The 13403-nt window shown below is 40.0% G+C and overlaps 1 long non-coding RNA gene across 1 annotated transcript; it reads right to left on the bottom strand.

Annotated features, from left to right (window-relative positions):
- Positions 1-360: 360 nt before the first annotated feature.
- LOC121823906 (uncharacterized) lies at positions 361-5613 on the bottom strand. Its single transcript, XR_006065546.2, has 3 exons — positions 5333-5613; positions 3022-3047; positions 361-971 (listed from the first exon to the last, which is right to left on the bottom strand). It is a non-coding gene; the product is annotated as an uncharacterized LOC121823906 (long non-coding RNA).
- Positions 5614-13403: the final 7790 nt, after the last annotated feature.

Raw genomic sequence — 13403 nt, 5'->3', positions numbered from 1 at the left:
AGCAGCATGTAATGGCACACAGGTAAAGCCATAGAAAGCTTGGCGACATATAGATGAATAAAATTGGGCTGAGTTTAAGTGTAAGAGCTAGTCAGTCACTGGTAGGCCTGAACTGATGGTCAAACAGTTTTAATTAATATAAGCTTCTGAGTGATAATTTTTATAAGTGGCTGCGGAGCTGTGGTGAACAGTCATTTACACATTCTCTAGCTCTTTCTCTGAGAACAGCTCCTCTGGAAGAGGAAGCCTTTCCTGTGGAGTCACATGCACAGGAGGTGGGGGCAGCCGAGAACGCACTTGCAGCAGCTAAGAATACAGAAATCCAAAAGATGAAAGCTCTCAACCAAAGGGGTTTGTTTTAAATGTTTCTAGTTTAATCAGTTAAATGTAATATGTCTACTTTATTCAATAAAAGTAACAAGTGGGATCTGGGGGGATGGCTCCATCAGCAGAGTGTTTACCATGCAAACATGTAAGCGGCTGCAGGGTCCGTGGGGCTGGGCAGGACCGGAGAAAACTTCAGCTACACTTATGTCTTCAATAGCATCTGTCCAGAAAGCTTTGTCCTGGGGTACATCTGTATCACTGAAAAGCTCCCTCTGTGTGGGAAGGACTTGAGAGCCCTGACTTCCTTTTGCATGGCCTATTATTGAAATTAGAAGACAGAAAACTCCACTTATACACAGCCCACCAGGGTCTGTCTTACACCCTGTTTATTCATGTCAATGATCATCCCAGGAGCACTGATGTTCAGGAGCATTCTGCGACCTTGGTTGGCTGGAGGAGACAACTAGAGCCACAGAATGGACCTGTGAGAAATTTAACCATAATCCAGTATTGACAGCCTGCTAACTCTCCAACCAGGAACTCCTCATCTTCTGGCCCTTGTGTAGTAGATGTGCAGCTGACCAGTGTCTTGGGTACCAGAGGACCAGCACATCATCTCAGCCTCCAGAAGCATTTCCTTGTCCCTGGAGGATGGAATTATAAGAAATGTGTTATAATCATCCTGACGGGAACAAAGCTACTCTCCAGAGAAACCTGTGCCCCTCCCTTTGGCCATCAGACTGTTGAAACAATGGACCCCAAGAAATTTCAGTTTACCTGGGAGTCTCATGCTGTGAGAAGAAAAAGGCTGAAGCCTATTGCCAGCGAGAGAGATGTTTGTCTCCCAGAAACAATAAACTCACACAATGCTGACCATTTGTCAGACCACCTTGCAGGAGAGGCTGGAGCCTGGACAATGCTGATGGTGAGGACCACACTTTGACCAGGATGACTGAGTTATGCATATGTTCTAACTTCTCTTAAAACCTAAACCTTATGTCAGGACCCCAGAAATGAACTTAGGTAGTCACTGGGCTTAAGGGAAGGGTTTACAAGTAACTGAGCTGACATTGTTAGAGTTGTCAGAGCCCATGTGACCCTCATATCTCCCCAACAATATAGGAGTCTGAGAGTTCAACACATATATGGGCAAGGTTTGGCAGTATCATTCAGGTGTGGCTAAGTCTCTGGTCTTTTTATACCCAAGGTACAATGTATCCATCCCAGGTGACCAATTCAACACCCAGTATCATTTCTATCCAAATTCTCACCACCATAATAAAGATGCCAAGTAGCCAAGTGAAGGCCTTGGATTCATTCTTGCATTAAAAGTAATGCCTTCTGGGCGGTGGTGGCACATGCCTTTAATCCCAGCACTTGGGAGGCAGAGCCAGGCGGATTTCTGTGAGTTCGAGGCCAGACTGGGCTACCAAGCGAGTTCCAGGAGAGGTGCAAAGCTACACAGAGAAACCCTGTCTCGAAAAACCAAAAAAAAAAAAAAAAAAAAAAAAAAAAAAAAAAAAAAAAAGTAATGCCCTTATTTTTTTTCTTAACAGGGAAAAAGCCAGCAAGAGAAAAAATAAACAAACAAAAGACCCACAAATCACATATAAAGGAAAATCCACCAAAATAACAGCTGATTTGTCAATAGAAACTTTAAAAGCCAGAAAAGCCTAACATAATGCAATCCAAGTCCTAAACATCATGACGACCAACCTAGACTAACACACCCAGCAAAGCTATCTACCATAATTGACACCATGATAACCAACCTAGACTAATATACCCAGCAAAGCTATCCACCATAATTGAAGGATAAAGAAAAACTTGCCACAATACAAACAGCCTAAAAAATTTTATATCAGCAAGTGTAGTGGTGCATACTTTTAATTTCAGCATTTGGAAGGCAGAGGCAGGTAGATCTCTGTGAGTTCAAGGCCAACCTGGTCTGTTGAGCAAGTTCCAGGACAGTCAAGGCTACATAGAGAAACCCTGTCTTGAAAAACAGAAAACAAAACAAAAAAAAATGATATCAAACAAACCAAACCTAAAGAAAATACAGGAAGCAATACATTGAGCCAAATATTTAATATATATTAAAATACAAATAACAGCACCCAAAATTAGTAGCTCAATGACAATGAGCATAAGCATACATGTTTCATTAATAACTCCAAATTTCAATGACCTCAATATTCCACTCAAAGATATAGGCTAAATGAACAAAATCCAAGCTGGGTGGTGATGGCACATGCCTTTAATCCCAAACCCTGTCTCAAAAAACAAACAACCAAAACCAAAACAAAAAAAGAAGGAAAATCCACCTATCTGTTGTCTGCAAGAAACTTCTTGACTTTAAAGATAGGTACCACCTTAGAGTAAAAGGATGAACAGAAAGTATTCCAATCAAATGGGACCAGGAAGCAAGCAGGTGTCTTAATAGTGATCTTAATATCTGACAAAATAGACTTCAGATTAACACTAATCAAGTAGGATAAAGAAGGACACATCAATAAAGAAAATTTAAAAAAAGGACACATCATTCCAATCAAGAGATGAATTAACCAAGAAGACATTAGCATCCTAAACATAGATGCACAAAACTTTAGTGTACACAATTTCAGGGGGATAATATACTACTAAATTTAAAGACATGAATTAACATCAATCCATTTATAATAGTGATTTCAATACCCCACTTTCTCCAATAAGCAGGTCATCTGAAAAAAAAAAAAAACAGAGAAACACCAGAATTAATTGGCATCATACATTTAATGGACTTAACAGATATCTACAGACTATTTTACCCAAACACCAAAGAATACACATTCTACTCAGCAATACATGGATGTTTTCTAAAAATAGAACAAAATCCTGGGACACAAACACACACAAAAATCTTCACAAATTCAAAAAGATTGAAATCACTCCTTTTATCCTATCTGACCACAATGCAATAAAATTTGAAATGGACAGCAAGAAAACCTCTAGTAAGCATATAAACCCACAGAGATTAAATGACTCATTATTGAATGATGAGTGAATCAAAGAAGAAATCAAGAAAGAAATGCAATTTTCCTGGAAATAAATGTCAATGAGAATATAACAAAACCTCTGGGACATATTGAAGGCAGTCCTATGAGGGAAATCTAAGTGCCTAGATTTAAAATTAGAGCACAAGTAAATCACTAATGCAGTTCCCAAAACGGGAAAAACAAGAACAAACCCAACTCAACCCCAGTTGAAAGCAAGAAATAATAAAAATCAGAGGAGAACTCAGTGAAATAGAAACAAAGAATACAACACAAAGAATCAATGAATCTAAGAGCTGGTTCTTCGAGAAGATTAACAAGATTGACAGACCCCTGGCGCAAGTAACAACAATAAAAAGAAAAGAAGGAAGGAAGGAAGGGAAGAAGGGAGGGAGGGAGGGAGGGAGGGAGGGAGGGAGGGAGGGAGGGAGGGAGGGAGAGGAAGAACCTAAATTTATCAGAATTAGAAATAAACAGGGAAACAATAATGCTCATTATAAAACCGACACCAAAGAAATTCAGGATATTATAAGAATGCTTTTAAAGCCTTATACTCCATTAAGCTAGAAAAACCTAAAATAAATGGATAAATTTCTAGATTCATGCAAATTACCAAAATTAAACCAAGGAGAGATCAACCACCTAAACAGATGCATAACTAATGAGAAGACTTAAATAGTAATTTAAAAAAAAAAACCTTCCAGCTTAAAAATAAATTCTAGGATCAGATTGATTTATAACAAAATTCTACCAGCCTTTCAAAGAAGAGCTAGACCCAACCCTTCTGAAACTATTCAAAATAATAGAAACAGAAGGAGCATTCCCCAACTCATTCTATGAAGCCACTATTGCTGTAATGCCAAAGCAAGATACAGAAACAACAAAAGGAAAACTAAGGTTCAATATCCCTGATGAACACCGGCTAAAAAAAATGCTCAATAAAATACTTGTAAACAGATTACGGACATATATGAAAAACATTATCTACCATGACCAAGTTGGCTTTATCCCTGAATGTAGGGATGGTTCAACATATGCACATCAATAAATGTAATAAACCACATAAATGGACTTAAGGATAAAAAAATCACACATGTATCTCAATAGATGCAGAAAAACTCCAACATGCTGTCATGGTAAAAGTCCGAGAGAATATGGGACTAAAGGGAACACATCTCAACATAATAAAAGCTATAAGAGAGAAACTCACATCCAGCATCATCCTAAATAGAGAAAAGCTTGAAGTGATTCCACTGAAATCAGGAATGAGACAGAACTGTCTCACTTTTCAATATGAAGCAAGAAGCACTAGCTGGAGTAACAAGTAGGAGAAGAAAATTAGATGGATATAAGCAGGGAAAGAACAAGTCAAATGATCACTATGTGTAGATGGCATGAAACTAGGTATCAGTGACCACAAAAATCTACCACAAAACTTCTAAAAAGGATAAACAAATTCAGCAGTGTGTCAGGATACAGAATCCACTTGCACAAATCAATAGCTTTTCTATACATCAAGAACAAACATACAGAAAAAGAGTTTATTGAAGGCAGACTTTTCTGTCCCATCAGCCTGCTCCCCCAATAACCACAAAGAGGCTTAATATTAATTATAAATGATCAGCCAAGAGCTCAGGCTTGTTACTAGCTAACTCTTACAACTTAAATTAACCCATTTATATTCATCTACATTCTGCCACACACGTCCTTACCTCTCTTTCATCTTGTACCTCCTGTTTCCTCTCCCTAGCTGGCTGGTGACTTCTCTGACTCTTCCCTCCTTCTTCCCAGTGTCCTTAGTTTGGTTCTCCCACCTAGCCTTATCCTGTCCAGCTATTGGCCAGTCAGCTTCTTTATTCAACCAATCACAGCAGCATATATTCACACACTATAAAGGAATATGCCACAGTTTATGGACAAAATCCCATTCACACTAGCCTCAAAGAAGATAAAATTTCTAAGAATAAACTTACCAAGGCAGTGAGGGACCTCTACAATGAAGACTTTAAAATTCTGAAGAAAAAGAGAAAAATATTAAGAAAATGGAAAGACATCTGTCGGAACACAGTTCAAGAATGGAGTTGTGCAAGAGGAATTCTGAGTGCTTGTAAGAAAATAAGAGTCTTGTTTCCTCAGTTTCTTCAAAAACACACGATTGTTCTTGGGTTTGCTTTCGTCTCCTTCCCAGGTGTAGCAGATAGGGTGAGTTCACTTTAGATTATTCATTACAACTGGATATTGTTATTTTTTTATATGTCTCTATGAGAAAATGTTTTTGGCACATGTGGCTTGTCCTTGTGATTACATACAGCTTGAAGTCATGAGAACTTCACTCGGGTAATTTTTCCTGACCCTCAGAGTATAAATTGTCTGATGCCCTGAATAAAGTTGACTATTGCAAGAGACTTCAGTCTGCCTCATTTTTTTTTTTGGCATTTAAGATGTTTTAATAATATAAGTTTTTTTTTTATGACAATGAGACATGTCTGCTCCTTGCAGCACCAATCTACTAAAAAGTAGATGATGGGCATCAAAGAAACTCCATATGGAGTTTGCTTTCCTTGTGGCAAAAGTTAGACACTGGGCAAGAAAATGTCCTTGCCTCAACTGATGAGAGTGTGCTGTCCAGGTTGGACAAGCAGGACACAAAAGAAAGTGACTGCTGAACTTTGCCAAGACAAAGTGGAACAGTCTTTCAAAAATTCCTGCTTCATAGAAAAGTCTGTCAGATGTTCTAGGCATATAGGCCAAAGATGGATGTCCCAACATTGCAGAGGAATCTTGGTTGACTGTCCAGGCTGCTAGCTGTTTCTGTCATTTTTTTCAATTTTCTTAATTTTTTAAAATTTTATATTATTATTATTATTATTATTATTATTATTATTATTTTACCAAATGCAGTTTATTGAAGGAGGGAGGAGGTCTTAAATACAGGCTTGCAGCACAATGGGAGAACCCCAGAGGGCAGAAGTTCACTACCAATGTTTTACAATCTTGCATCTAAGCTGTTAAGGCCCATTATGGAAGATACACAGAAAAGGAACTTCCATTAAGCATTCAGGAGGGTAGAACCCAGCAGGGAATTAGCATAGGGAGGAAATCAAGGTCAAGGTTTGCAAGCAAGACAACAGTTACCCAAAACGGGAGCCAGGGACCTACAGGTCCCCCTTTTACTAGAAAGTGAGTTTCTGACTTAGGTTGCGTGGGACGTCAGCAGGTCACCTTACCCATCATGGAGACGCCTGCCCAGGCCACACAGGTGCTCTGTCTTAGGTTGGTGAGCGCCCTCCAGGCATTACCCATCTCTGAATACTCATTATCATACAGGCTCAATCGTGTGTGAGCTGCAGAGTTAACTGTTGCCAAAGATCTCAAAGTGGCACTGGGTTTGCAATCTGTGTGTTCAACACATAAAAGACCAACAGAAGTCCTATCTCACCCATAGCCAGTAGGCTAAAGACAACTGAGCCATTCCCTTCCTTAATGAGCCTTATTGCAAATTGGGGTCCTTGTAAGATGGTATCCCAAAAGCAAATGGATCTTGAGTTTATAAATTTATAATTTTCAAAGCCAATCGGACTGTATATAATTATTGAATTAAATTTATCATGCCCAATAGAATGGAAAATTAACTAACTGTGGTAGCTACTTTTGCTGCCAGGGTCTCCACTGTGCTAGCTGTAGTAACCAATTATGAAATGGTAATCCCAGAAACAGTAGCAGCAGTGGCTGCCATTGCTATAACAGCAACAATGGCAACAGTGATGTCAAATTCTCTTCTGGAGCATGTGGACATCCACTGGCATGGATACAACTCCAGGAACACCAACCGCCAAGGCCCATTTTTCTTGATCCCAGCATGACTTAGGCTGGCAGCTCTGCAAAAGAACAACTAAGAACCATAAAGAAAAAATAGGCAGCTTACAAGAAGCATAACTAATGGTCTCATAATGGCTACATTCAGGCTCATAAGTTTTAAGGTATCTTCAAAGGGGGCTAAATGAATTTCAGGAGGCCAATAAATGTTGCACAGAGCCACTCCTAAAAAGTAAGTACTACACCAGCTTGAAGAGGATTGTGAAAATGAAAAGGCTTAGCTGGCATACTACTGTTAACAAATGGAGGTCAGTGACCTTCAGGGTTATCCTTATTCTCTAAGGTGTCTGGGTGACACTTTCTCAAACATACTTGAAAAAGCAGTTACCATACATTACCTTCTGGAGAATCCAACCGCATGGCTATAGTTCCTAGGCTTACGTTAATGCTTGCCAAGGCTGGCCATATTGGGCTCTCAATCCCCATTGGCATCAGAAGGGGAGAGTTTTTCACAAAGGCCCAATAGATCTCTGCCATGTTGGGCTTCAGCAGCAGCCACAGGGCACACACAGAACTCAGGAATCCAAAGAGGAACCTCATTGTCCTGTGGAAAGACATAAACAGAACCCCGGGCCCATACCAGCACCAGATCGGGTCCCCTCCAAGTGCCAGTAGAAAGATCCTTCCATTGCTCCAGAGGGTGATTTGCAACAGGAGCCCTCCAGTGCTTATCTGCAGCAGATACTCCAGCAGAATCCACCGATAAAAAATTTAAAATATATAAAACAAGGGAAAGAATAGAATGTGGAGAGGAGAGATGAGTCCCTAGTTTCCCCTTTTTACTTTAGCAAAATATGTTTGTTTTTTTAATAGTTCAAATTTTTCTTTTATTTTTTATTTTTTATTTTTTAATTAATTATTTTTCTATTATCAGCTTGATACAGTATAAATTCTTATCTTAATAGTGAATTGTTTCATTCAAGTCTGCCTCGTTTTTAGGCTCCATTCTTCCAGACTCCACCACCATTCTAGACCAGTAAGCAAGTGCCACCATGAATCAGGGACCTGCAGTCAGCTACAAGATGAGAGGAGGACCCTCCCAGAAGGAGGTGAGTGAGAATAATGGGGCAGAGACCGGGGAAGGTTTTGTCTTGTGTTGAACTTGTGCACCGTTTTTTAAAGAAAGGAGAAAAACAAGCATCAAAATCACAACTATTAGATGCTTGTACTTTGTTTCTAATTGTAATCTCTGGTTTCCAGAAGAAGGAACTTTAGATGAAGATATACAGGGTTTGAAAAAACATTGAAAATGCATTTAAACAAGAAAAAAAGATCCCCGTTAAATTTGGGGTCACTTGGGCATTAATTTGGACTGTATTAAAATGCTAACTTTACAACCTAGACAAGCTAGGGCACAGCAGGGAAACAGAATTCATTACCAATTCAGATTAAAAGAGGCATTTGTGTATCGTGTAGCTTCTTCACTGCCTTTAAAATTACTTATTTTCCCCATTAAATTGCCTCCCATAGGCACAAGAGGGAAAACCATTGGGATGGGTTTATTTACAGCATAAGGCCCATAAAATACTAACTGCTTACCTTACTCTTCTTGCTCAATTAGTAAATCAGGGGAAGACCCGATGTCAATAATTATATGGGTTTGGTCCTTGTTGTATTATATTACCCTCAACTAACAGTCAGCTTTTAAGAGCATTACAGAACCTTGTAGATTTTCAAATTTCATTTGCAGATTACTACTGAAGGAATTATCCAGCTGGTGAGCTATGGGATTTTCTCATGCGAACTGAATCTGTAATTACAGAAATTGTCCAACCTTCTCCCATTCCACTGGCAGATACTTATTTTATTGATGGCTCATCTAATGGTATAGGAGGGATATTATGGTCCAGATAGTCATCAATCTATTTATACTTCTTTTTTCCCCAGCCCAACAGGTAGAACTGGCTGCTTTGATTCATCTATTATGGTTAATTCATAAACTTTTAAATATCGTTTCAGATTCTGCTTATGTTGTAGGATTATTTCTAGCAATAGACTCAGACTTGTGCATGCTCCAACCTCCCTGGTTTTATTGCAGAAGGAAATAAGCAAGCTGATGCATTAACCTGCCCTATTTTTACTTCTCCAGAAGAAAATTGGGAAGGGGTAGACGTCTGTCATTGCAGATGGATCCACTGAAACATTATGGATTTCTTTTGGGCTCCTGGCCCCAGGCCATCAGGGACAGTGACGGAAGGCAAGGGGACAGTAGAAGTCACCAGCAAGATGGCAAGCCTCCAGGTGAAGGGCAGAGGGAGATATTGACCATGTCATCAGAAGTCAAGTCTGCCACCTCAGGCCAAGTTAAGGTCCTATGCAGCAAGGGAGAACACAGTCTATGGAAGACACAGCCCTATGTCACCGAGACTCTGTTCCTGGCAGAGCTAGCTGCTTTGACCTGTGCATCGCAGTGAGTGCTTCTGATTACACGTGTGTTCCCATCCTCCTTTGCTTTAACTCACAGATTGGATGTATCCAGCTCCTGTTATCTCTCCTGACTCTGTTTATGACTGGACCTTGAGACTAATGGACTCATTCATCGGAAGAATCGACTGCATTTCATTTTTCCTTGGGATTTAAATCACTTCCTATGCATAGGACATTGTATTCCTATTAAAGGCAAATGTGGGCTTATGTTCCATAAGATACTAAGAACTATGAATCATATGGGTCTCTTTTCAAGCTATTCGATTTATTTTTCTGATCAATATAGTAGTGTAACCAATAGCACTGGGCATGGATTGGATCCCTGTTCTTTTTTTTAATTTATTTTATATGCATTGGTGTGAAGGTGCCAGATTCCCTGTAGCTGGAGTTACAGACAGTTGTGAGCTGCCATGTGGGTGCTGGGAATTGAACCCGGGTGCTCTGGAAGAACAGTCAGTGCTCTTAACCACTGAGCCATCTCTCTAGCCCCATCCCTGTTCTTAGTGGCAGAGTATTTATTACACACAATTCTTTCAATGTTCTAATATTATTCACCATGTTTATAATGTATTGCTTATAGGATACACATGCATCAAATAATAATTAGATTTATCTACAACCTCTCAAATCAAAACCACTCTGGAAGTACTTCTATGAAAAAATAAAAAAGAGGACAATGTTGGAATATAGTCCAAGAGTGGAGTCGTGCAAGGGAAATTCTGAGTGCTTGTGAGAAAACTCCAAAAACACAAGACAAGATTCTTGTTTCCTCAGTTTTTTCAAAAACACAGAATTGTTCTTGGAATGTGCTTTCGTGCCCCTCCCAGGTGTAATGGATAGGAGTGAGTTTACTTTAAATTATTCATTACAACTGGATATTGTTATTGGTTTATATGCCTCTATGGAAAGCATGTTTTTGTCATGTGTGGCTTGTCCTTGTGATTACATACAGCTTGAAGTCATGAGAACTTTACTCAGGTGATTTTTCCTGACCCTCAGAGTATAAACTGCCTGATGTTCTGAATAAAGTTGGCTATTGCAAGAGACTTTAGTCTGCCTCATTTTTTAGGCTCCATTCTCCCAGGTCCCACCACCATTCTAGACCAGTAAACAGATATCCAATGCCCATATACTGGTAGAATTAACATTGTGAAAATAACCATTTTTGATTACCAAAAGCCATTTCTAGATTCAATGTAATCCCAATAAAATTCCTACAACATTCTTCAGATAGGGAAAAAACTATGCAATAGAAAAAAACTATCCTAAAATTAATATGACACCACAAAAAGATCCCAGATAGCCAAAACAATCCTGAGCAAAAAGACTGTGCTAGAGGCATCACCATTCCAGGTCTTAAGATATGTTATAGAAAAAAAGATATATTACAGAGCCATAGTGATAAAAAACAGTGTGATAATGGCACAAAGATAGACATATAGATAATGGAGCAAAATCAAAGATCCAAACATGAGCAAACATGACTTTAGCCATTTAGCATTTGACAAAGATGGAAAACATGAGGTGCAGAGGAGAAAACATCTTCAACAAATGGTGCTGTGGAAAACGGGAGTCCCCACGCAGAAGAATGAAATTAGACCCATTTCTATCACCTTGTGCAAAAGGCAAAAAATAACAACAACAAAAAACTCCAAATGGATCAAAAACCTAAGTATGAAACCTGAAACACTGAAACTCCTAAAAAGAAAGAAAGAAAGAAAGAAAGAAAGAAAGAAAGAAAGAAAGGAGGGAGGGAGGGAGGGAGGGAGGGAGGGAGGGAGGGAGGGAGGAAGAGGCAGTACCCTTACTACAAAAAAACATAGGCAGTACCTACAAGATATACAGGCATCGAAAGTAATTTACAAATAAGGACTCCACTTGCCTGGAAACTGAGGCTAACAACTGAAAACTGGGCCCTCTAAAATGAAAAGACTTCTGCACAGCTAAATAATTAACTAAGCCAGTTGAGTGAAGAAGCAGCCCACAGAATGGGGGAGAATCTTTGTCAGATATACAACCAACCAAGTTTAGTATCCAGAATATGTTTTTTTTTAAAAAAGATGGGGGAAAAAAGAGTCAAAAAAGTAAAACAACTTTGAGATTTCATCTCGTCCCAGTCAGAATTGCAATGATTCACAAAACAACTGCCAGCCAGTGCTGGAAGGGGTGGGGGAGAGGGGGGCCCTCACTCACTATTGGTGGGGGTGCAAAGTGGTCCAGCCATTATGCAAATGAGTGTGTGAAATTCTCAAACTAAAAATAAATCTGCCATGTGACCCGGCTGTCCCACTCCTTGATGTGTGCCCAAAGGGCTTGGCGGCCTTCTCCACAGATGCTAACCCACAATCCATTATTGCTGTTTCTCGATTTGCACTTGCTCCAGGAAATGGAAACAACCTAAATGTCATCTGACTGACCGGTGGATCATGGAAATGGCGTCCATATCCACTATGGAACACTACGCATCTGTAAAGAAAAATGAAATCATGAACTTTACAGGTAAATGGGTGGAACTAGAAAAGATCATATTGAGTGAAGCAACCCAAACCCCCAAATACAAATGTCACGTGTTCTCTCTGGAGACTCCTAGCTCCAAAACCTCAGATGTGCGTACACATCCCGGGGTCCCTGCAGAAACCAGGAAAGTGAAAGGTGGGGCCATTGCCAGGGGAGGAGACCCAGGGAAGCCATAGAAGGACTAGCGTGGGCCAAGTAATCTAACTGGGGTGGGGGCCAAGAGCAAGCAGTCTCTAATTAGGGAGGGAGAGGGAGATAAATACACAGAAAAGGAGAGGAAGGTAAAATAACATTAAGGAGATCAGAAAAACATAAGAAATCATACTATTTACTATCTACCTTTCTAAAAAAAACTATAATACATAGAAGTCTGTGTATAAATAAACATATATCATTTAAGTGAAGTTTTCTCATCTGCTGTGGCAATGATCCCTCCAAGAACCAAAGACCAACAACACCAGGCATGGGTTGTCATTCAGTTTTGCCCAAGAGACTCCCCAAAACATTATAAACTTTTGCTATTGCCCTTGGTTGCCCTCCAGAGGATCACACTTCACACACCACGCACTTCAGACACAGTGTCCCGGAACTGGAACTGACCTGAATGCCTCCTCCCTGGGGACTAGCTTTCATGGTACCAGAAGGTGTCAAACAAGATTCCAAAGGAGGGGAGCAACTGTCAGTCCTACTCAGCTACGATGCCTGTGACCCACAACAATGGCCAGCACAGAAAGAAAACCCCACTGGTGCAGTAGCAGCATGAGTCCCTTAGTGGTGACCATCAACTCTCCAATGGACTTAAGACCTGTTCAACAAGAGAGAAACCATGACTGGTGCCAAAAGCTAGCCAACTACCCAGGGATGATGAAGCCGTGCATCTTGGAGAAGAACTACAGCCACCATTTTACTAAACCAACATAACCCCTAACTACATTCTAAATGTTCATCCTTATACCCACAGATAAGTGCAGTTCTCAGCCCACATCAAAGAAAGTTCTCTTTGCAACAGACACAGACCATTACCAAAAACCATAACCAATCAAAATGCAGAGTTTCGGAGCCTGATCCAAATGGATACATCTGCAAAACAGTACTACCCCTAAGGCTCAGGGAACATTGTAGAAGGGAGTATGGATAGACTGTAAGGGCCAAAAGATAGGGGAGTTTTCTCTGTCTTTGTGATAGCAGAAGCTACCTAAAGGCTCACCCACACGACCACCTAAA

This window comes from Peromyscus maniculatus, chromosome 19 (assembly GCF_049852395.1).
Source record: "Peromyscus maniculatus bairdii isolate BWxNUB_F1_BW_parent chromosome 19, HU_Pman_BW_mat_3.1, whole genome shotgun sequence".
NCBI lineage: Eukaryota > Metazoa > Chordata > Mammalia > Rodentia > Cricetidae > Peromyscus > Peromyscus maniculatus.
The sequence above is the reverse complement of the archived record's forward strand: the minus strand, read 5'-3'. Positions and strand labels throughout refer to the sequence as shown.